The sequence below is a fragment of the Tachyglossus aculeatus genome, chromosome 17, assembly GCF_015852505.1.
Source record: "Tachyglossus aculeatus isolate mTacAcu1 chromosome 17, mTacAcu1.pri, whole genome shotgun sequence".
NCBI classification, from domain to species: Eukaryota; Metazoa; Chordata; class Mammalia; order Monotremata; family Tachyglossidae; genus Tachyglossus; species Tachyglossus aculeatus.
Window position 1 is genome coordinate 19236950 of NC_052082.1, and position 24395 is coordinate 19261344.

At 42.0% G+C, this 24395-nt stretch overlaps 1 non-coding gene across 1 annotated transcript; it reads right to left on the reverse strand.

Annotated features, from left to right (window-relative positions):
• Positions 1-375: 375 nt before the first annotated feature.
• LOC119939875 lies at positions 376-478 on the reverse strand. The gene has a single exon (XR_005454830.1). It is a non-coding gene; the product is annotated as a U6 spliceosomal RNA (small nuclear RNA).
• Between the last annotated feature and the right edge of the window lie 23917 nt (positions 479-24395).

The following is a 24395-nucleotide window of genomic DNA, read 5'->3' on the forward strand; positions in this document are numbered from 1 at the left end:
GTCCAGGAGTTACTGAGTGTTACAGCAAAACTGGAAAATCACACTCTCCCTGTCTCTCTCTCTCTCTCTCTCTCAGAGCTGATTTTTCTATTCGTAAAAATATTTAACTCCGGATATGATCAGCGTACATTACGGCCCTCAGACAACACTCAACCACACGACACTCCCAGATGCAAACACAGCCACAGACAATCAATCAGTCAATCAATCAATCGTATTTATTGAGCGCTTACTGTGTGCAGAGCACTGTACTAAGTGCTTGGGAAGTACAAGTTGGCAACATATAGAGACAGTCCCTACCCAACAGTGGGCTCACAGTCTTGAAGGGGGAGACAGAGAACAAAACCAAACATACTAACAAAATAAAATAAATAGAAAAATATGGAACGCTTCACGAATTTGCGTGTCATCCTTGCGCAGGGGCCATGCTAATCTTCTCTATATCGTTCCAATTTTAGTATATGTGCTGCCGAGACACATACACACTGTTTTTTGTTGCGCTAGCATGTCTCTAGACTGTGAACTCGTTGTGGGCAGGGTGTGTGTCTACCAGCTCTATTATTCATTCATTCATTCAGTCGTATTTATTGAGCGCTTACTGTGTGCAGAGCACTATACTGAGCGCTTGGGAAGTCCAAGTTGGCAACGTATAGAGACGGTCCCTACCCAACAGTGGGCTCACAGTCTAGAAGGGGGAGATAGAGAACAAATTAACAAAATAAAATAAATAGAATAAATACGTACAAATAAAATAGAGTAATGAATACGTACAAACATATATACATATATACAGGTGCTGTGGGGAGGGGAAGGAGGGTGGCGGGGGGGATGGGGAGGGGGCTCAGTCTGGGAAGTCTTCCTGGAGGAGGTGAGCTCTCAGTAGGGCCTTGAAGGGAGGAAGAATTCCCCCAAATGCTTAGTAGTGCTCTGCACGCAGTAAGTACTCAATAAATACACTTGATTGATTATTGATTGGCTGATTTGTTGCTATGGTAATAATAATTCTGGGTTTTTGTTTAGTGCTTACTCTGTGCCAAGTACTGTAACTGGCGCTGAGGTAGATACAAATTAATCAGGTCACACACAGACCCTGTTCCACAACAGGCTCACAGTCTAAGAGGCAAAGCAGGTGTTTAACTCCCGCTTCACGGAGGAGGAAACTAAGGCACAGGGAAGACTTGCTCAAGATTACACAGAAGGCAATGAAAGAACAAGGATTAGAACCCACCTCCTTCCTTTTCTGATGAATTATTATTCACCCTTTCACTCCTCTTCTACCTTATTTTGCCTCCACACCCTCACACCTCCTTCCTTTTCTGATGAATTCTCTCTTCTCTCAGCACGGCCAAGCGCAAAGTTCATTTTGGTTGATTCCTTTGCCTCATTTCCTGCTCCATCTTTTGCCTGGGCTCTACTCTGTATAATTGGTATTATGGTTTTTCTTGCCATCCGGACTCCCCCAAATGGAGTATGCCATTGTGTCCTTGTTCACCACACCTGAAACTTTTAACTCCACAGCAGCCCGTATATAAATCATTCCTGGATTCATATTTATGCAGATATGTGACTGCCCAGTATATCTGTCACCCCACGGCTCTGCTTTCAGATGAGGAGTTCAGGGTCTCTGACTTATTCCTGCCTCCCTTTGTGGCATTCCTACTTCACATTTATATTCGTCTGATCATGCCCCAAATCCATCCTGTATTTTATTAGGCTGACACAACATTACACTGTGTTCTTATCCATTCAAATGCAATGTCTCTAGTAATAATTTACTTTCTAAATGATTTACCCAATCTCTTCCCTTGACCTGTTTAGTGCTATTAGTATGTTTATAGAGGAGTTTGTATGTTTCTTTTACAGCTAGCCCCTCCAAGTGAAATCTCGCCACTTCTCAAACATCAGACAATAAAATAATAATAATAATAGTATTTTTTTAAGTGCTTACTACATGCCAGGCACTGTTCTAAGCACTGGGGTGGATGCAAGCAAACTGGGTTGGACACAGTCCCTGTCCCACATGGGGCTCACACTCTCCACCCCCATTTCTCAGATCAGGTGACTGAGGCAGAGAAGTGACTTTCATTCATTCATTCATTCATTCAATCATATTTATTGAGCGCTTACTGTGTGCGGAGCACTGTACTAAGCGCTTGGGAAGTCCAAGTTGGCAACATATAGAGATGGTCCCAACCCAACAGTGGGCTCACAGTCTAGAAGTGCCCAAGGTCACACAGCAGACAAGTGGTGTAGGCAGGATTAGAACCCACGACCTTCTGATTCCCAGGCCCTGCTCTATCCACGACACCATGCTGCTTTTCATGAAATCCCAGGTAAGAAATAGTTCCTTTAGAGCAGGAAACGGAGGCAAAAAGGAAAAGAGCATCAGGGGCTGCTACTGTGCAGCTTACTGGAGGAAGCACAGAGTCAGGAGTCAGAGTACCTGGGTTCTAATCCTTGTTCTGCCGTTGCCTGCCGTGTAATCTTGAGCAAGCCTTCTCTGTGCCTCAGAGTTGGGGATTAAGACTGTGAGCCTCGGGTGGGACAACCTTGATTATCTTGTATCCCTCCAGTGCTTAGAAAAGTGCTTGGCACATAGTAAGTGCTTAACAAATACCAATATTATTATGATTTGTAGCCTATGGGGCTGGGAAGACAGAAAACTTGGACATTTTACAAACCTTTTTATTACTTCAGAAATAGAACTGGAACGATAATAAGAATAAAAATAATTATTATTATGGTGCTTGTTAAGCACTTACTATGTGCCAAGCACTGTTATAAGTTCGGGGATAAATACAAGGTAATCAGGTTGTCCCATGTGGGGCTCACGGTCCTCATCCACATTTTACAGAGGTTGTAACTGAGGCACAGAGAAGTTAAGTGGCTTGCCCAAGGTCACACAGCAGACAGGTGGCGGGGGTGGGATTAGAAGCCATGACCCCTCTGAATCCCAAGCCCGTGTTCTTGCCACACTCTGCTTCTCTAATAGACTTCCAAGTCCAGGCTGTCTGCGAGATCAGGAAGACAACCTGCTATTCTCCGGTAACGTTGGTCCTGGGAGCTCGGAGCAATTGTTGGTGATGGCTGAGACGGGCTGATTCTGTAGATAATTCCTCCCTCCTGCACTGGATGTTGCTCCACTGCTTCCAATTTTTATTGAAAAGGGGTCTCGGCCACATGTGACTCCCAGAAAGACGGTGGAGTCTCATTCATTCCTTTGAGTTCCAGCCCGCTGATATCCTAAAGGCCAAAAAGCATCCTCTCTCTCCCCCATCCCCAGAGAAGCAGTGTGGCTCAGTGGAAAGAGACAGCCTTGGAAGTCAGAAGTCATGGGTTTAAATCCCGGCTCTGCCAACTGTCAGCTGTGTGACCTTGGACAAGTCACTTAACTTCTCTGTGCCTCAGTTACCTCTTTTGTAAGACTGTGAGCCTTCCCAGACTGAGCCCCCTCCTTTCCCTCCCCCTTCTCCCCATCCCCTCCGCCTTACCTCCTTCCCCTCCCCACAGCACTGGGATATATGTATGTATGTTTGTATGGATTTATTACTCTATTTATTTTATTTATACATATTTATTCTATTTATTTTATTTTGTTAATATGTTTTGTTTTGTTCTCTGTCTCCCCCTTCTAGACTGTGAGCCCACTGTTGGGTAGGGACCATCTCTATATTTTGCCAACTTGTACTTCCCAAGCGCTTAGTACAGTGCTCTGCACACAGTAAGCACTCAATAAATACAACTGAGTGAATGAATGAATATGTTTGTACATATTTATTACTCTATTTTATTTGTACATATTCTAGTTATTTTATTTTGTTAATATGTTTTGTTTTGTTCTCTGTCTCCCCCTTCTAGACTGTGAGCCCACTGTTGGGTAGGGACCGTCTCTATATTTTGCCAACTTGTACTTCCCAAGCGCTTAGTACAGTGCTTCGCACACAGTAAGTGCTCAATAAATACGACTGAATGAATGAATATGTTTGTACGTATTTATTACTCTATTTTACTTGTACAAATTTATTCTAGTTATTTTATTTTGTTAATATGTTTTGTTTTGTTCTCTGTCTCCCCCTTCTAGACTGTGAGCCCACTGTTGGGTAGGGACCATCTCTCTATATTGCCAACTTGTACTTCCCAAGTGCTTAGTCTAGTGCTCTGCACACAGTAAGTGCTCAATAAATACGATTGAATGAATGAATGAATGTTGGGTAGGGACCGTCTCTATATGTTGCCAACTTGTACTTCCCAAGCGCTTAGCACAGTGCTCTGCACACAGTAAGCGCTCAATCAATATGACTGAATGAATGAAAGCGAGCCCCACGTGGGACAACCTGATCACCTTGTATCCTCCCCAGCGGTTAGAACAGTGCTTTGCACATAGTAGCATGGCTCAGTGGAAAGAGCATGGGCTTTGGAAGTCAGAGGTCATGGGTTCGAATCCCGGCTCCGCCAAATGTCTGCTGTGTAACCTTAAGCAAGTCACTTAACTTCTCGGAGTCTCCGTTACCTCATCTGTAAAATGGGGATTAAGCTTGTGAGCCCCACGTGGGACAACCTGATCACCTTGTATCCCCCAGCGCTTAGAACAGTGCTTTGCACATAGTAAACGCTTAACAAATGCCATTATTATTATTAGTAGCAGTAGTAAGTGCTTAACAAATGCCATCATTATTATTATTATTATCCCGCCTCTCCTCCTTGATATCACTGCCTGTAGTGGTAAGCATTCTGACTGAAGAACCCCTACCGCATTCTCCAAGGTGAACAGACACAGAACAATTCCTGAAAGATAGGTGGTTTTTCCTCTTTCCCGCCATTCCTGCGGATTATCCCCGCCCCCCCCCAACAAAAGGAGAAATTACTGGGCCATCCTGGAAGGAGGTTGACTCCTTTGCCAGTAGTACACAGGGGTGGAATCGAGTTTCTCCTGAGACAAAAACTACAAGAAACCATTTTGTTTGTTTTCCCATGCTGTATGCTTCAGATCAACTCCTGATACGGCCACGTTACAAAAAGATATTCCAAGTTTTCAAGTATTCCCTTCATCTTAAATGGTTCTTGGAGTAACAGGGATGCTAGGGTGAGTTAATTTGGCCTTCTAGACTGGGAGCCCACTGTTGGGTAGGGACCGTCTCTATATGTTGCCAACTTGGACTTCCCAAGCGCTTAGTACAGTGCTCTGCACACAGTAAGCGCTCAATAAATACGATTGAAGGAAGGAAGGGTGAATTTTAGCCTTTTATACAATCACTTCTACAAGCAAAGCTCAGGCAGCTTCAGGGTGAACCACATCCATTCATTCATTCATTCAATCATATTTATTGAGCGCTTACTGTGTGCAGAGCACTGTACTAAGCGCTTGGGAAGTACAGCACATGGTGCCTGATTCAGGACTAACTGATCTTAAAGCCTGGCCCTTGCAGTTTTGAACATCAGTGACTTTAAATAGATCAGAGGAGCAGCATGGCTTAGTGGAAAGAGCCCGGGCTTTGGAGTCAGAGGTCAGGGGTTCAAATCCCGACTCTGCCAATTGTCGACAGCTGTGTGACTTTGGGCAAGTCACTTAACTTCTCTGGGCCTCAGTTCCCTCATCTGTCAAATGGGGATTAAGACTGTGAGCCCCCTGTGGGACAACTTGATCACCTTGTAACCTCCCCAGCTCTTGGAACAGTGTCTTGCACATAGTAAAGTGCTTAATAAATGCCATCATTATTATTATTATCATTATCAATCGATCATATTTCATGAGTGCTCACTGTGTGCAGAGCACTGTACTAAGCGTTTGGGAGCGCACAATACAAGGGAGTTGCTAGATGTTATCCCTGACCACAAGGAGCTCAGAGTCTACATGTCTATTATTCTGTAAACCTCAATGGTTTTTTTATGGCATTTATTAAGCGCTTACTATGTGCAAAGCACTGTTCTAAGCGCTGGGGAGGTTACAAGGTGAGCAGGTTGTCCCACGGGGGGCTCATAGTCATAATCCCCATTTTACAGATGAGGTAACTGAGGCACAGAGAAGTTAAGTGACCTGCCCAAAGTCACACAGCTGACAAGTGGCGGAGCCAGGATTTGAACCCATGACCTCTGACTCCAAAGCCCGGGCTCTTTCCACTGAGCCATGCTGCTTGTGTTTTTTGTAGTTTTCCTTCCTAGCAGCAGCATAGCATAGTGGAGCAGCATGCTGTAGTGGATTGAGTGTGGGAATCAGAAGGTCACGGGTTCTAATCCGGACTCCACCACTTGTCTGCTGTGTGACCTTGGGCAAGTCACTTCATCTCTCTGGGCCTCAGTTACCTCATCTGTAAAATGGGGATTAAGCTAATCCGGTTGGACATAGTCCCTGCCCTAAATAGGGCTCACAGTAATAATCTTCGATTTATAGCTGAGGTAATCGAGGCACACAGAAGTTAATAATAATAATACCGATGGCATTCATTCAGCACTTGCTATGTGTAAAGCACTGTTCTAAGCGCTGGGGAGGTTACAAGGTGATCAGGTTGTCCCACGGGGGGCTCCCAGTCTTGATCCCCATTTTGCAGATGAGGTCACTGAGGCACGGAGAAGTCAAGGGACTTTGACGCTGCTTCTCAAGTGACTTGCCCATGGTCACAGAGTAGATAGAGAAGCAGCGTGGCTCAGTGGAAAGAGCCCGGGCTTTGGAGTCAGAGGTCATGGGTTCGAATCCTGACTCCGCCACCTGTCTGCTGTGTGACCTTGGGCAGGTCACTTAATCAATCAATCAATCAATCAATCGCATTTATTGAGCGCTTACTATGTGCACAGCACTGTACTAAGTGCTTGGGAAGTGCAAATTGGCAACATATAGAGACAGTCCCTACCCAACAGTGGGCTCACAGTCTAAAAGGGGGAGACAGAGAACAAAACCAAACATACTAACAAAATAAAATAAATAGAATAGATATGTACAAGTAAAATAAATAAATAAATAAATAGAGTAATAAATATGTACAAACATATACATATATACAGGTGCTGTGGGGAAGGTAAGGAGGTAAGGAGGTAACTTAACTTCTCTGAGCCTCAGGTACCTCATCTGTAAATGGGGATTTTAAAGTGAGCCCCACGTGGGACAACTTGATCACCTTGTATCCCCCCCAGTGCTTAGAACAGTGCTCTGCACATAGTAAGCACTTAACAAATGCCATTATTATTATTATCATCAATCATCAATCGTATTTATTGAGCACTTACTGTTTGCAGAGCGCTGTACTAAGCGCTTGGGAAGTACAAGTTGGCAACATAATAATAATAATTATTATATAATATTATACAAAATAGTAATAATACAATAGTATATTATTATAATATAATAATAATAATATATTATTATTATTATTATTATTACTATTATTATTATTGTTGTTGTTGTTATAAGTGGGGGAACTGGCATTAGAGCCCAGGTTGCCTGGCTCATAGGCCTGTGCTCTTTCCACTAGGCAATTGTATTTACTGAGCACTTACTGTGTGCAGAGCACTGTACTAAGCGCTTGGGAAGTACAAGTTGGCAACATAATAATAGTAATAATTATATAATATTATAAAAAAAATAATATAATGGTATATTATTATAATATAATAATAAATTATTATTATTATTATTGTTATTATTATTATTATAAGTGGGGGAACTGGGATTAGAGCCCAGGTTGCCTGGCTCGTAGGCCTGTGCTCTTTCCACTAGGCCATGCTGCCTGTTTCGGGGGAGGCTCCTATCGTAGCTCAGGTGGACAGGAGGAGGGGAGAGGACCTGGAGTAGATTGAAGGACTGAGTGGTAGAGTCTGGGGGGCCAGGCTGAGTGGAGGGGGCCATTAGTCGTATTTATTGAGCACTCACTCTACGCAGAGCCCTGTACTAAGCACTATGAAGAGTCACTGTTGCTTGGGCTGGGATTGCTAATTGTGAGCAATGATGCATCTTCCATCTCAGCTTTCCTTTCCTAGAGTCTTATAATGCCTTGGATTTTTCAAATCTCTTCCACCTCAACGACTTCATCCCCCTCTCCATCCCCCCCATCTTACCTCCTTCCCTTCCCCACAGCACCTGTATATATGTATATATGTTTGTACATATTTTTTACTCTATTTATTTATTTATTTATTTTATTTGTACATATCTATTCTATTTATTTTATTTTGGTAGTATGTTTGGTTTTGTTCTCTGTCTCCCCCTTTTAGACTGTGAGCTCACTGTCGGGTAGGGACTGTCTCTATTTGTTCCCAATTTGTACTTCCCAAGCGCTTAGTACAGTGCTCTGCACATAGTAAGCGCTCAATAAATACGATTGATGATGATGACTTCATGACATTCTCACAACATCGCTGCGAGGCGGGAGAGGCATTTTACAGACCGGGAAGCTGAGGTCCAGAGAAGTGAGGAGACTTATTCACTCTTGGGTCTTTGATCGTTCTGTTTAGGCCTTGCTGAATTCTTTCCGTGACAAAAAAAAAAGAAAAAGAAAAATACACTATAGAATGACAGTGGCGAAACACAGAATCTGATTTCCTTTCTGAAGAAATTTCCTGGCAGAGAGGGATTAAGAACCATTTACTGACCGAGATTATTTCCAGATAACCTCCTCTACACCTGCAAGCAGAGTTCCTGGAAAGTTGCTGTAATTCAGTAAATATTTAACAGTGTGCTCTGACACAACACACACAATCATTTAGGCTTGATAAGTATGAAATTTATTTTTGATCACCGTTTTAGATTGGAATGTATTTTTAATTGTTCCCTTCATCAGAGTCTCTTTTATTTAGGACAAATCGTGTACTTATTTCTTTTATGGCTATTCTCCTGGCTTTCTAATACTCTGAGACCTAAAAGACACCATCAGCGTCAGAATCTCAAGTCTGAATGGTTCAGATATGCAATCTCCCTTGGACGCTGACTTTTTGTTAGGAGAGAAAGGCTCAAATTTAAAGAAAATTTCTCTCATTTCAGAGGGCATGCTTTTTGCAAAGATTCAGGACTGCAAACGGCCAGGGGCACTCAAAAGGAGAAATTGCACCAGCAATTTTCATTGGAAAAGTCTGGCCCTGATACTCTAAATTTATTCTGATCTCCAAAGCTAAGATCATTTTATCCTGGAAACAGTGATACTTAGCTCCCCCACCCCCTAGCCCTCGCCGGGCATATTTATCTACCTAACAATTAAACATCGCTCTAAAAATTTCTGTTTTTCACGTGCTCTACAACAGCCTTATGAATCTGTTAACACCAGGGAAGGCAAGATGCAGTGTCTGTGTCCCGACCTTCAGACTGCTGCCCTCACTGCTGTTTTCTAAAATCATACCTTTTATTTACCTAGTGGTCGGTTGTGATTCACGATGCTTTACAGCCATCTCCAAAAGAATTTTAATAATGTCCTTTGGAGACAGAGAAAAGCAGGGATATCCCTTCTCTCGTTTCTGTGGTGTCCCTGAAACACCCCCACCCCTGCAGCAATGCTCAGTTTATAGTCACTAGAAATCATGATGCCCTGAGGATTATCAACCCTATTTCCACTGAGAGGTTAAGTAAATTGCTGTGGCCAAGGGGCAGTGTCAGAGCCAGGAATAGAGTTCAGGTCGCTTAATTCATCTTTGCTGAGCTCTCCCTATTAGAGCACGCTATTTTGTTCCAATTATGAAATGACCCGCAATGCATTAGTATTCCTTTCAGGTCCATTTCTCTGACTCTAGGCAAAGAAGCAAGAAAATGGCTGTGCATCATGGATTTCAATATACAGGATGATGGGATCTCAGGAAAGCCGTGCCATCAGAACAGTCTTTTCTTTTCCTGCTCACTTTAACTCATCCCCTGTCGATTCATCACCTACCATCAGCTTTCGGGAAAACAGAAATCACCTGTGATTTTTAAAGGGAGGTAGATCGAGTCCTTTGATGAGTTTTTTTTTTTCCTGAGGGCAGGAGGAGGAGAGGTGACTTTTCTTTTGAGGGCAGGAGTAGAAGAGGTGACAAGCAGGGATGAAGAGAGACTGCAAACCATTCTGGAGTTGGCTGGCAGAGCCCTCTAACAAATTTCCTGAAATTGTCTCCCTTTTACTCATCAACAGACCAATTACTTCAAGCCCAAATAAGACCTCCCCCTTTCTAGTGGCCGGCACTCGGTGCGTGGATACAATTTCAGGGGATGTGGTGGGATCTCCCAGAGGTTCAGCTTTTAGCCAAAAGGTGAAAAAGGAGCTGATATTATATACCATTCCTATTCCGTACTATTTCCCTTATCCCTAATATATTTTAATGTCTGTCTTCCCCGTAATAATAATAATAATGATGATGGTATTTGTTAAACACTATAATAATAATAATAATAATTATGATGGCATTTGTTAAGCACTTACTCTGTGCAAAGCACTGTTCTAAGCACTGGGGGGGATACAAGGTGATCAGATTTTCCCACGTGGGGCTCACAGTCTTCATTCCCATTTTACAGATGAGGCTCCGTGAAGTTAAGTGACTTGTCCAAGGTCACACAGCAGACATGCGGCGGAGCCAGGATTTGAACCCATGGCTTCTGACTCCAAAGCCCGTGGTCTTTCCACTGAGCCACACTGCTGCAGTAGACTGTAAGCTCTTGACGAACAGGGATCTTGACTACCAACTCTGTTGTACTGTACTTTCCTAAGCACTTAGCAAAGCGCTCTGCACCCAGTAAGCACTGAATAAGCACAGGTGATTGACTGATATTATTATTATTATTATCTAGAGTCATCACCCTGTTTTTCTGGGCCCCGAGGTCGGGAGGATCTTGGAATTTCTGCTTACTGTGTACAGAGCATTTCAATTGTATTTACTGAGCGCTTACTGAATGAATTACTTGAATGAATAAATGAATGATCAGCTACCTGTATATATGTTTGTACATATTTATTACTCTATTTATTTATTTTTCTTGTACGTATTTATTCTATTTATTTTATTTGGTTTATATGTTTTGCTTTGTTGTCTGTCTCCCCCTTCTAGACCGTGAGCCCGCTGCTGGGTAGGGACCATCTCTAGATGTTGCCGACTTGTACTTCCCAAGCGCTGAGTCCAGTGCTCTGCACACAGTAAGCGCTCAATAAATACGATTGAATGAATGATATCCAGAACAATCAATCAATCAATCAATCATATTTATTGAGCGCTTACTATGTGCAGAGCACTGTACTAAGCGCTTGGGAAGTACAAATTGGCATCACATAGAGACAGTCCCTGCCCAACAGTGGGCTCACAGTCTAAAAGGGGGAGACAGAGGACAGAACCAAACATACCAACAAGATAAAATAAGTAGGCTAGAAATGTACAAGTAAAATAAATAAATAAATAAATAAATAGAGTAATAAATAGTGATGCAGTAGCAGGAGGTAGGTGGAGGAGTTGAAGATGCAGAAAAACCTATCCAGCCATTCTTTTTCTTTTCCTTCCACTGGCATCTCATAGCTGAGAAGAAATGTGATCTAGTGGAAAGAGCATGGGCCTGGGTATAAGAAAGACCTGGACTCTACCCAGCTTTGCCAATTGCTTGCTGTGTGACCTTGGGTAATTCACTTAACTTGTCTATTCCTCAGTTTCCTCAACTGTGAAATGGGGCTTAAACCCATTCTACCCCCTACTTAGATAGTGAGCCCAATGTGGGACAGGGACTGTATCTGAATCTAATTAACTTGTACCTTATCCCAGCACAGCGTTTGACACTGACACAGTAAGTACTTAACAAATACCATTGTATATAAAAAAAAATTACTCCTGAGCATCCAGGTTTCTGGCTTGGCCACTTCATTCATTCAATCGTATTTATTGAGCACTTACTGTGTGCAGAGCACTGGACTAAGCACTTGGGAAGTAAAAGTGAGCCCGCTGCTGGGTAGGGACCGTCTCTATATGTTGTCAACTTGTACTTCCCAAGCGCTTAGTACAGTGCTCTGCATTCACTCATTCATTCAATCATATTTATTGAGCGCTTACTGTGTGCAGAGCACTGTATTAAGCGCTTGGGAAGTACAAGTGAGCCCGCTGTTGGGTAGGGACCGTCTCTATATGTTGCCAACTTGTACTTCCCAAGTGCTTAGTACAGTGCTCTGCACTCATTCATTCAATCATATTTATTGAATGCTTACTATGTGCAGAGCACTGTACTAAGTGCTTGGGAAGTACAAGTGAGCCCGCTGCTGGGTAGGGACCGTCTCTATATGTTGCCAACTTATAATCCCAAGCGCTTAGTACAGTGCTCTGCATTCATTCATTCATTCATTCAGTCATATTTATTGAGCACTTACTGTGTGCAGAGCACTGTACTAAGCGCTTGGGAAGTACAAGTTGGCAACATATAGAGACAGTCCCTACCCAACAGCTGGCTCACAGTCTAGAAGGGGGAGACAGACAACAAAACAAAATATATTAACACAATAAAATAAATAGAATAGTAAATATATACAAGTAAAATAAATAGAGTAATAAATCTGTACAAACATATATACAGGTGCTGTGGGAAAAGGAAGGAGGTAGGGCTGGGGGGATGGGGAGGGGAAGGAGGGCCACTTCTGATATGTTTCCAGCAGTGGTGTCAACCTCAAAGATTCAGCCACTAGAAGGGGACTCTTTGATCTCAGGAAACTGTAATCATTTTACCCAAATGTAATTAATTGTAACTTTGTCCTGACTGTTACCCTGGCACTTATTCAACTCTAGATGTAACAGTAACCCATAAGTAACCCTAACTTTAATCCTAGTCCCTAACCCTCACCCAAACTCTAGCTGGGATCCAGTCTTGATTTTTTTAAATAGTATTTGTTAAGGGCTTACTACATATCAAACACTGTTCTGAGTGCTGGATGTGGGTTGATACAGGTTAATTAGGTTGGACACTATTCTTGCCCCACATGGGGCTCCCAGTCTAAGTAGGAGGGCAAACTCAGGTGCAGATAAGTTGTGATTTATCTATATGTTGCCAATTTGTACTTCCCAAATGCTTAGTACAGTGCTCTGCACATAGTAAGCGCTCAATAAATGCAATTGATGATGATGATGATGATGACTTGCCCTACGTCAGACGTCAGCGAGCAGTTGGCAGAGTGGGAATTAGAGGCCCGGTCCTCTGACTGACTCCTAGGCTCACGCTCCACTAGGTCATACTGAGGTCGTTGATAAATTCATTTCTAATTTCAACCTGGGGGAATGGTCACGGTTGGCATTTCTTAGTGCTTGGACTTGAGGTGACTGTTTTCTGTTCTCCCAGATGAAAGCGGACAAAATGTTTCTTTGGTGGACGAAGCCGGGGATTCTCGAACTGGTGGCCGTATCGGCCTGCCGGCTGTTGGCCGCATGAAAAGAATGGATTCCCTAGATGGAAGGGCAAACCCGTCTCAAATTACCTTTGCAAAACCACCTACACACTGCACGCAACAATGAATCCAAGCATGTATGCACATTTCCATAATTTATATCTACACCTCTATTCCCTTCTAAACTGTAAGCTCACTGTGGACAGGGAATTCATTCATTCACTCATTCAATCATATTTATTGAGCACTAGACTGTGTGCAGAGCACTGTACTAAGTGCTTGGGAAGTACAAGTTGGCAACATATAGAGATGGTCCCTACCCAACAGTGGGCTCACAGTCTAGAAAGGGGAGACAGGCAACAAGACAAAACATATTAACAAAATAAATAGAATAAGTATGTACAAATAAAATAAATAAATAAATAGAGTAATAAATACGTACAAACATATATACATCAGTGGAAAAAGCCCGGGCTTTGGAGTCAGAGGTCATGGGTTCAAATCTCAGCTCCACCAATTGTCAGCTGTGTGACTTTGGGCAAGTCACTTAACTTCTCTGTGCCTCAGTTACCTCTTCTGTAAAATGGGGATGAAGACCGTGAGCCCCCCGTGGGACAACCTGATCACCTTGTAACCTCCCCAGCACCTAGAACAGTGCTTTGCACATAGTAAGAGCTTAATAAATGCCATCATTATTATTATTTTATTTGTCAATAATGACTTTTTCAGGAACTTTTATCATGAGTAGAGAATATGTCCCTTTGCTATTTAGTACTTCGCAAGAGCCTACTACAGTCCCCCCAATCAAATGGGTGCTCAATGAATGTTGCTGCTTCTCCTACTACTCTTACTTACTCCTATTTTACTCCTATTTTACTCCTATTTTACTACTATGCTACTACAGCTTCTGCTGTTACTATTACTACACTATTTCTGCTACTATTTCTACTGCTACTATAGCTTTTTTCCACTATACCACATTGCTTCCCCTAATTCACAGCCAAAGGAGAGCCTTGCCTCCACTTGAAATCCAGCCAATATTGGCTTTGAAATCAACCCTCAAAACAGCAATGGCATAAAGGAGCCAGCCATCGATCCTTTTATGCCGGGGTTATGCAAAACCCAACTGGAATCCAGGCTTTTTATTCACAGGGCTCATTTATATTAAATACAAAAGACATCAGTTATGCTACCGTTTTTTCAGATAAACTGCAAATTTGCAGCATTACAATCCGACCTACTGCAAGGAGACATGAACATATGGGTGATTAACAGAGAGGAAAGTTTGTTCTATTTTTAGGTCAATCATTTAGGCTCAATTTCCATTTTTTAAACAAGAAGCCACTTCACGCATTTTTACATTTTAAGCCATTTTCTCAAGTCAGACTGTTCATTTTTAACAGTGAGCATTCTAGGTATTGATGTTCTATCATCATGAAAATTGTAATATTTGCAAGTAGTTCTTAGATTCTTACGGGAAAAACAGGGATATTAGGTGCCATATCTCAAAATGGTTCATCCAAGCATCCTATTACCACTGTTGGAGACCATTTGTCTAATCAAGGAGTGGCACTGCAGATGTTCTTTGCTAATATATTAATATATTATTGTCATTCATAGTCCTTCGCATATTGCACTAGGTTCTGTTGAAAAGGAAAGCTCACAGTTTTGTACCCCAAAATAATTAAGTTTTTTATCCCCCCCATTTGAATTAAATGTGGTGTGATTTTAGACTATCGAAAGCATTCCCGGTCACAGTTGATTCAGCAACTTTGTTTTCTGGGGTTCCGTATCTGTATCTACCCAAAAGGAGGTCCGAAGAAGTGGACACACCACGCAGCCTGTGGGAGCGGTGCTGCTGAACATTCAATTTGAATCCCTGAATAATTCACAAGGCAGATTTGCATTGGGTCCGGAGGGCATGCCGAGTGCATGCAGAATGAATAAAGCTAAATTTCCCATTAAAATATACAAAATAGAAAATCCACTGAAGGAAGGAGAAAGCCAGCATTTTACAAAACTCTCCAAGGAAAACTTCAGAAGCCAAGTTTAAAAGCCCTCCACGGCCAGACACCACTTAAGAGGAAATCAATCTACTCACTGAACACTTTTCTGTCTCCTTTTCATTTGGGACTATGAAGTGATTCTCGGGAGAGATTACCAACCCCATTTTATAGGTGAAGAAATATCAGTGTGGTGTCTTGCTCATGTCTCCTCAGGGTTCCACAGAGGAGCTGTACCATTATGGAACAGCGATTCTGCTATCTGGAGAATCCCTTAAAGATTTGCATCCATGAGGCTGAACAAATGCGATAGTATTCAGCCAGGTGCCAACTTCCGAGAAATCTGCCACCATTCCTTGTAATGCATTGTTTTTTCCTTGTGATTTCTCAAGAAGTCACAGTAGAACTTTCAGTGTTGCAATTTAATTTTCAGAGAAAGCCCCTTTTTATCTCATAAAGCAGCGTGGCTCAGTGGAAAGAGCCCGGGCTTTGGAGTCAGAGGTCATGGGTTCAAACCCCGGCTCCCCCAGTTGTCAGCTGTGTGACTTTGGGCAAGTCGCTTCATTTCTCTGGGCCTCAGTTACCTCATCTGGAAAATGGGGATTAAGACTGTGAGCCCCCGTGGGACAACCTGACCACCCTGTAACCTCCCCAGTGCTTAGAACAGTGCTTTGCACATAGTAAGCACTTAATAAATGCTATTATTATTATTATAAAATATTTTCTCTCTGGATTTTGGGGGTTCCATTTCCCTACGATGAGTTTTGGGAAATGATTAACAATCATTATTGCATCGGGTCAGGTGAGAAGTACCATTGACAGGTATATGGCTTAACATTTCCTCCTCCTCCTCTTAACATTTCCTCCTCCTCTTCTTTCCCGGTCTCAGGGACAGGCTTAGTCACCCCTCTTTCCTCCTCCTCCACCCTCCACCTTCCAGGAATCTGCCTGGAGCAGTCTGAGCTCCTTCACCCCCTGGTTGGGAAGTTTTGCCACAGAAGCATCAGTGTTCGGGCCATAATGGGGAACCTTCCAGAAATGGCAATAAGGGTCCCCATTTTTCTGCTCCGAAAGGGTGGCCGACAGCAAAGGAGGAGCCCCTTTATCGTCGTGACTGCCAAAGATTCCTCCCCTCCTGCTACCACTTCTGGGACATGACTGTCTTGAACTGATAGCAGGGTGGAAAAACAGATCTTAAGGCTGGCAACTCCTAAAATACTGTCTATCTATCAAGTTGCTTTGCTGACATTTGGGTACCAAGGCAATCCCTTGGGTGGGAATAGAGTTGCAAGGTGCCAGAAATGCTCATCCTGTCTCTCTCCCCAAGAATTAAGCGACACTGAAATTAGTTCTATCCCAAGAAGATACTGGTCATAACAGGTATTCTCCTCAAGAAAAACTTCAAAAAAATCCTTTACTCCTTGCCTAGCTGACTGTTCTTTGGAAAGGAAAAGTAGTTTACACAAGTCAAGTGTGGTAGCAAACTGTGTTCAAAAAAACTATCTTATCAGGTTCTAAAACTGGAGAAAATACACAAAATCTGTTTTTATTACAGCCCCTCCAGCTGTAGTCTATCTTGGTTGAACTCTGTGCTATGGAGCCTCATGAGGGGACAGCATATTTATACAACACACAGCTGATTATGCATGTAAACACGGAAAGATGCACTGGCAACACAACCTCTAGCAAGCAAATTGTCACTGTTTTCCAGCTTTCCTGTTTTATTTCAGCTCCTCAAAACTGTATGGCCCCCGTCAGAGAAATCTGCTACCGTTCCTTGTAGTGCAATATATTTTCCTTGAGATTTCTGAGCAAGTCATAGTGGAACCTTCAATGTTTCAATTTAATTTTCAGAAAAAACTTTTTGTCTCATAAAATATTTTCTCTCTGGATTTTGGCTGTTCCATTTCCCTACGATGAGTTTTGGGAAATGATTAGCAATCACTCTTGGACCAGGTCAGGTGAGAAGCACCATAGACAAGAATATGGCTGAACATTTCCAAGCTTAGAGAAACAGCGTGGCTCAGTGGCCAGAGCACGGGCTTGGGAGTCAGAGGACGTGGGTTCTAATCGCGGCTCCCCCACATGTCTGCTGTGTGACCTTGGGCAAGTCACTTAACTTCTCTGAGCCTCAGTTACCTCATCTGTAAAATGGGGATTAAGACCATGAGCCCCATGTGGGACAACATAATCCCTTATATCCCCCCCAGTGCTTAGACCAGTGCTTTGCACATAGTAAGTGCTTAATGAATGCCATTATTATTATTATTATTAAGTCATTTTCCCTCTTACCTTCCATAATGTCTGAGATTTCTGCAGAACGCAATCACTGAAGGGAGAAATGAGATTATACCTATTTTAATGCTGCCTTTGTGATAGCTCTTCCTTTAGTAATAATAGTTTTGGTATTTGTTAAGTGCCTAGTATGTGCCAAGCACTGTTCTAAGCTCTGGGATAGAACAAGGTAATCAGGTTGTCCCATGTAGGGCTCACAGTCTCAGTCCCCATTTTACAGATGAGGTAACTGAGGCATAGAGAAGTTAACTGACTTGCCCAAGGTCACGCAGCAGACAAGTGGCAGAGCTGGGATTAGTAGGTTACCTCACATCTCCTGACCTGAGCTGGGGTGACACTTCATCTTCACTTGGACCTTCACTTTGGGTGGAAATGGACCTCACGGTGTCTTTGGAATTTTTTCCAGATCTCGGACTTTCCCCTTCGGGTAGAGCAAGTCTATTAAATTTCACCTATTCATCTGCAAACCAACTTCAGACCAGTGAGGTGGCTGATTCAGCAGTCTAATCATTATATGACCAGGGCTTGAACCAGAATGGTGTTGGTTTAGGTGGAGAGGAAGGGGAGGATCTGGGAAATGTTTCGAAGGAAGAACGCGTAGGATTTGATTGAATGTGAAACACGATCACACTAGACTGACAGCTCCTTGTGGGTTGAGAAAGTGTCTGCCAACTCTGCTGTACTGTACTCTCTCAAACGCTTAGTACAGTACTCTGCATATAGTAAGCCTTCAGCAAATAGGACGAACTGATTTGAAAGAAAAATCATTCAGCTCACAAAAATCGAAATTTCTCTGCAGTACCATAGATCCTGGAGGAATGCCTAACTCAGACATTGGTCTTCTACCTCATAAAATTCTTATACTTATTCATGAGCAGTGTAGGGGTAGTATGAAGCAGCATGGCTTAGTGAAAAGACCCCGGGCTTGGGAGTCAGAGGTTGTGGGTTCTAATCCTGGCTCTGCCACATGTCAGCTGTGTGACTCTGGGCAAGTCACTTCACTTCCCTCAGTTGCCTCATCTTTAAAATGGGGATTAAAAGTGTGAGCCCCACGTGGGACAACCCGATTACCTTGTACCCCCCCAGTGCTTAGAACAGTGCTTGGCACATAGTAAGTGCATAAAAAATGCCATTGTTATTATTGTTTTTATTCTTTCTCCTCAAGCAGTATAGAGTGGGAAATCAAAGGGGTCCCATTAAGGCATTTTGAAAACCTTTCCTGTGGTGGTTAACCCCAGATGTTCTTTTACTGTGGGCTCAACAGTAAGGCTCATCATTGCGTGGTAACAGGTTAACTCAGGTAGAAATTATTTCATGCTGGTGGGATGTGTAAGAGACTCCTGTTTCTGTGATTTGCCTCAGTATACTGAAGCCATTTAGACTGGTCCAGATGGAAAATTAGCAATTTGCACACTTATAAATGCACGTCTATATCGTTCATCCAGGAAGTAGGGGACATTCATTAATACCTATATGGAGTCATTTCTCTGTCACTCACCTTGTCTGTCAGAGGCCCAGAAATAAATCAGCCTTTTGCCTCGTACTTGTAAGTTCCCAGTGTAAATTTTGGGGCATTTAGCTCAGCTTTAAATATTAATGGATGAGCCATGTGATGTTCCTGCCAAAGGTAGCCGAGAGAAAGTAATGTCTTGTATTAAACACTTGACCTTGAAGCCAGCTGAGATTGAAAAGAATTACCAAAGTTTTAAAATTTCCACTTCCTATTCTCATCATAATGCCTTTCTTGACTTGCAGTGAAATGTGTCATCATCTCAGCGCCAGTTTATCTTACTTCTATCAAGGCTTCATTTCACATAATTTCAGTAGAGTTAAGCGGGCAGTGAAAAACTATTAATAGGTTAGGTTTTCAGATTACAGAATGTGGTGCAACCCCCGCAATGGGGCTTTCAGAGCTCCACTGAGGCCAGGTGGTCGTTGGCAGAGTGATTGTCTTAAAATTAACTCTGAATTTGGGGTTGACCTCTGTGATGTTTTGCTATTGAGCAGGTGCAAACAAATTTTCCAAGGCCCCTTTGTTGTCTCTCACTGAGCTGTCAATCCGGTTTACATTAACTGCTGGAAACTGGATATGGGGGGGAAACTATTGGTCTGGTTCATTCTAATTAGCTGTCAGTCTTACCGAGGAGAGGTGTTGTGGTCAGGAGGTGGATATCATGAATATTCCTTGATATAATCCCCAAGCGGTAAAGTATTTGTTTTTGAAGATTTGTTGGGTTTGGGAGGTTCCTTTCAGGTTTTATTTACTGGAGTTTTGCACCTGAACAAAGACTTGCCTCCAGCATTCCAGGTGTCTGTCTCTGTAGTCCCTTGATCAGTGCAGTCTGGAATAGTATCCTCGGTTGCTGGGGGCAAGAGGCCCTGAGAGAAGAAACTTCACTGACACCGAAAAGAAAATTGCCAGGCTGAAATGCAGAAAGATCGCATTTATAATAAACGGTAATTAAACAGGGATTATTACGGTGGCATATTTACGACGCGCAAGTTGAAGTTGTGTCAGCACCTTATAAACCCCAGAAAAGAATTCAGCTCAAACGTTTGTTCTGGGCTGAAGAACCACATCCTTAGGAAGGGGTTACATTTTCTTTGCCGAAGAACCTTTCCGGAGAGGCATTCCTGTGTGTTCACAACACATTTTTTCTCCATGTTTCAAAATCTACTGAGGCTGTGTGCAGTCTGAGTGAGGAATCGCAAGCACCAGATTTTGTGGCTTGGTTGGAAGAAAATAGGTTTGGGACTTCCTCCTTTTCAACTCGTCTGGTCACTTTCTATTTCTAAAGAACAGGTGATGACAGATATGTCCAAGACGTAATACCCTGATTTGCTGGATCCTGGAGAAAAAAAAAACAAATAGAGATCACAGGATCTCACAGGATCTCAACGCTAATACCTTCTTTTAGTAGGTGAGAGTGAAGGGACTGGGGAATAGTTCATTGCCAATTCTAGGGAGAGGAGGATATGTTTAAATTCATCATTAAGTCTCTGCATTTTGAGAGCAAGAAATACCAATGTCCCCATTCGAAACTAGGAAACTTTTCAAAAGCCTCTCTCTCCCTCATTTTGGTTATGAGGTCTGAAGCTAGCCCTGGGACCAAGCACGTGTAATAATAGCGCATGTAAACCATTCCAAAAATTCTCAAAGTGCACCCTGACTAGCTTGCAGTCACTATGACTACTAGACAGGAGTGGTGATATTCTAATCACATATATTATGGATTATTAGATAGATGTCATGTAGAGAACTGATTTAAGAATTTGAAATGTTAAATACGTTGAACATTAATTCCCCGAGAAATGTTCTCTGCCAAGTGTTATATAACGGTTCAATAGCCCTTTCCATTTGTAAAATGCTTAACACGAATTTTTATTGGTTGTTTCCCATAACAACCCCAGTAGGCTGGTCGGCATTTTATATACTTTCTAGCCCCAGGTTGAACAAGCCGTGAAGAAGAGAAATCCAAACTTGGTTAAGCTTAGATGGATTTTAAGTGTGATTATTTCATCAGGTTTTGCACAATATGCAGTACTGTCTACATTTCTGTTGGGGCTAGGTTGGAAAACATTGAATTCAGCCTTGATCGTCATTGAAAAATGTGACATATTCTGCCGATTCCTAGCAGTCACAGAGTAGTTCAGAGACGTAATACCTGAGCCCCGGTCATTTTATATCCAAATGAGCCCCCATCATGATATTTCATGGGAAGTACACATCCTAGAATTAAAGGCCTTCTAAGCCATTCCCCTGTCTTTAGGCAGGAATATTCTTAAACCATCCCGGATAAATAATACTTTATTTTGTGTAGAAGGATCCAAAAAGGTTTGCAAAGCTATCACTTTCAAATCTCCCTCCCTCTTAGACTGTAGTTCCTGCGTGTGACGGGGACTATGTCTGATGAGTCAACTTGTATCTCTCTCAGCTCTTGATACCATGTTTGGCATAGGGTAAGCGCTTACTAAATACCTAAATTATTATTCTTCAGATCTGAGGATGGCTGGGAGACCAGGTGAGAGGGGAGGGAGAAGGGGAGTGATGTACTATCTATTTGTTAGCGTTTTTCTCAGGTCTCACTGAACATCTTCAGGATGGTTCTCTGTCCAGGGTTGCAGTGTGCTTCCCGGGAGGGTCTTAAGTTAGATACAGGGCCTGGTGTGAATCTGGGGGTCTGAGATGGGGAATTTTATTTGCAAATCCGAATTCTACTCTGTATGTGTAAGTAAATATTGTTTGTGAGTTGCACTACATATACATTCATTCATTCATTCATTCAATCGTATTTATTGAGTGCTTACTGTGTGCAGAGCACTGTACTAAGCGCTTGAGAAGTACAAGTTCGCAACATCTTGAGACGGTCCCTACCCAACAGCGGGCTCACAGTCTAGAAGGGGGAGACAGACAACAAAACAAAGCATATTAACAAAATAAAATAAATAGAATTCCTATACTGTGAGCCCACTGTTGGGTAGGGACCGTCGCTATATGTTGCCAACTTGTACTTCCCAAGTGCTTAGTACAGTGCTCTGCACACAGTAAGTGCTCAATAAATATGATTGGATGAATGAATGAATGAAATAGAATAGTAAACATGTACAAGCAAAATAAATAGAGTAATAAATCTGTACAAACATATCTACAGGTGCTGTGGGGAGTGGAAGGAGGTAGCGTGGGGGGATGGGGAGGGGAGAGGAAAAAGGGGGCTCAGTCTGGGAAGGCCTCCTGGATGAGGTGAGCTCTCACCTATATATACATATATAATATATACATATATAGTTGCATATATATGTGTGTGTATATATATACAACTATATATGTATATATATATACAGATACAGTATATACATATAAAGTTGTGTATATATGTGTATATATATACACACACAACTATATATGTATATACAGATATATATACACAGATATAATTTATACATATAAAGTTGTGTATATACGTATGTGTATATATACACACACAACTATATATGTATATGCATATATGTGTATATGTATATACATATATAGTTGTGTGTGTATATGTATACACATATATACACAACTTTATATGTATAAACTGTATCTGTGTATATATATATATGCACATATATAGTTGTATATATATACATATATAGTTGTATATATATGCATATATACATATATATACATATGTATACACACACACACACACACACACACATATACATATGTAGTTATCCCTCGGATTCAAAGAAGACACTGGCGGCAGAGAAGTTCACCTGTGAAGGTGTGTAGGGCTGAAAAGACCAAAGTAATATTACAGCCTCAGTCAGTCACACTGGGGGCACAAAAAGGCTGTCTCTGGTTGCCATGTTTAGTATTGCAGCACCTGTTGTCGCTCCCTTGTCTCTGTTTCCATACAGAGCTTGTGCTCAAAGAGAGCCACTCCCGTATTGAAACTCGGCACTTTAGGAGAAACAACATGGCCTAGTGGGAAGCGCACGAGTGTGGGAGTCTGAGGTCCTAGGTTCTAATCCCAGCTCTGCCCCTTGTCTGCTGTGTGACCTTGGGCGAGTAACTTAACCTCTCTGTGCCTCAGTTTCCTCTTTTGTAAAAGGGGGATTCAGCAACCATTCTGCCTCTCAGACTGCGTGATGGGGACTGCGCCTAACCAAAGTAACGTCTGTCTGCCCTAGCACTTAGATCAGTGTCTGCTGCAAGGTAAATGCTTAACAGATACTGTAATAACAATCATTATTTTCATATAGACTGTAAACCTGTTGTGGCAAGGGAATGTGTCAGTTTTTTGTTATATTGTGCTGTCCCAAGGGCTTAGTACAGTACTCTGCACAAAGTAAACACTCAATAAATACGATTGAATGAATGAATAAAATATAATTGAAAACTCATTCATTCTATGGGTAATATAATTATGGTGTTTATTCTTATAATAAATTGTAACAATCGAATTTACTTTTGCTGTTGGTTCTCCTCTTTTCTAGTAAAAGAGGCTTTCTTGAGGTTTTCCAGGGACATGAGCTTCCTTTTAAACATTGCACCTAAGGGAGATAATGCATCACAATAAACTGATTTGTCTAAGGGTCTATTTCCCAAGATGTGACTAAATCACTATGCGGAAGCAGGTGTGCTGTGGTTTCTTATTGTTCGCCAACTAAAACACTAACATATTGAGAGTTTCAAGTAAAGAAATAGTAATTGAAAAGAAGGTTCACAGTCCACAGAATTCAAACAAAGCTTTTTCTCTGGTTAACACAAGATCTAGATGCATGTAAAATGCCATGTAAATCAGGTTCGATTGAATGGTCACATTTAGTTTCTTCTCAAAAACAGTTGTAGAAGAAAGTGATTTGTCAACGCTTTCTATCAACTCTCCCAAAGGCAACCATTGCCAGAACCCCTTTTGAAATAAGGTCTCCCCGTCGTCCCCCTCTGCATCCCCCCCATCTTACCTCCTTCCCTTCCCCACAGCACCTGTATATATGTATATATGTTTGTACATATTTATTACTCTATTTATTTATTTATTTATTTTACTTGTACATATCTATTCTATTTATTTTATTTTGGTAGTATGTTTGGTTTTGTTCTCTGTCTCCCCCTTTTAGACTGTGAGTCCACTGTTGGGTAGGGACTGTCTCTATATGTTGCCAACTTGTACTTCCCAAGTGCTTAGTACAGTGCTCTGCACACAGTAAGCACTCAATAAATACGATTGATGATGATGATGAGTGAAAATAATAAAAGTAGAACAAATCTATGTTGGTTGCTTTCAAGAACCCTACCTAGATTCCTTACCAACTA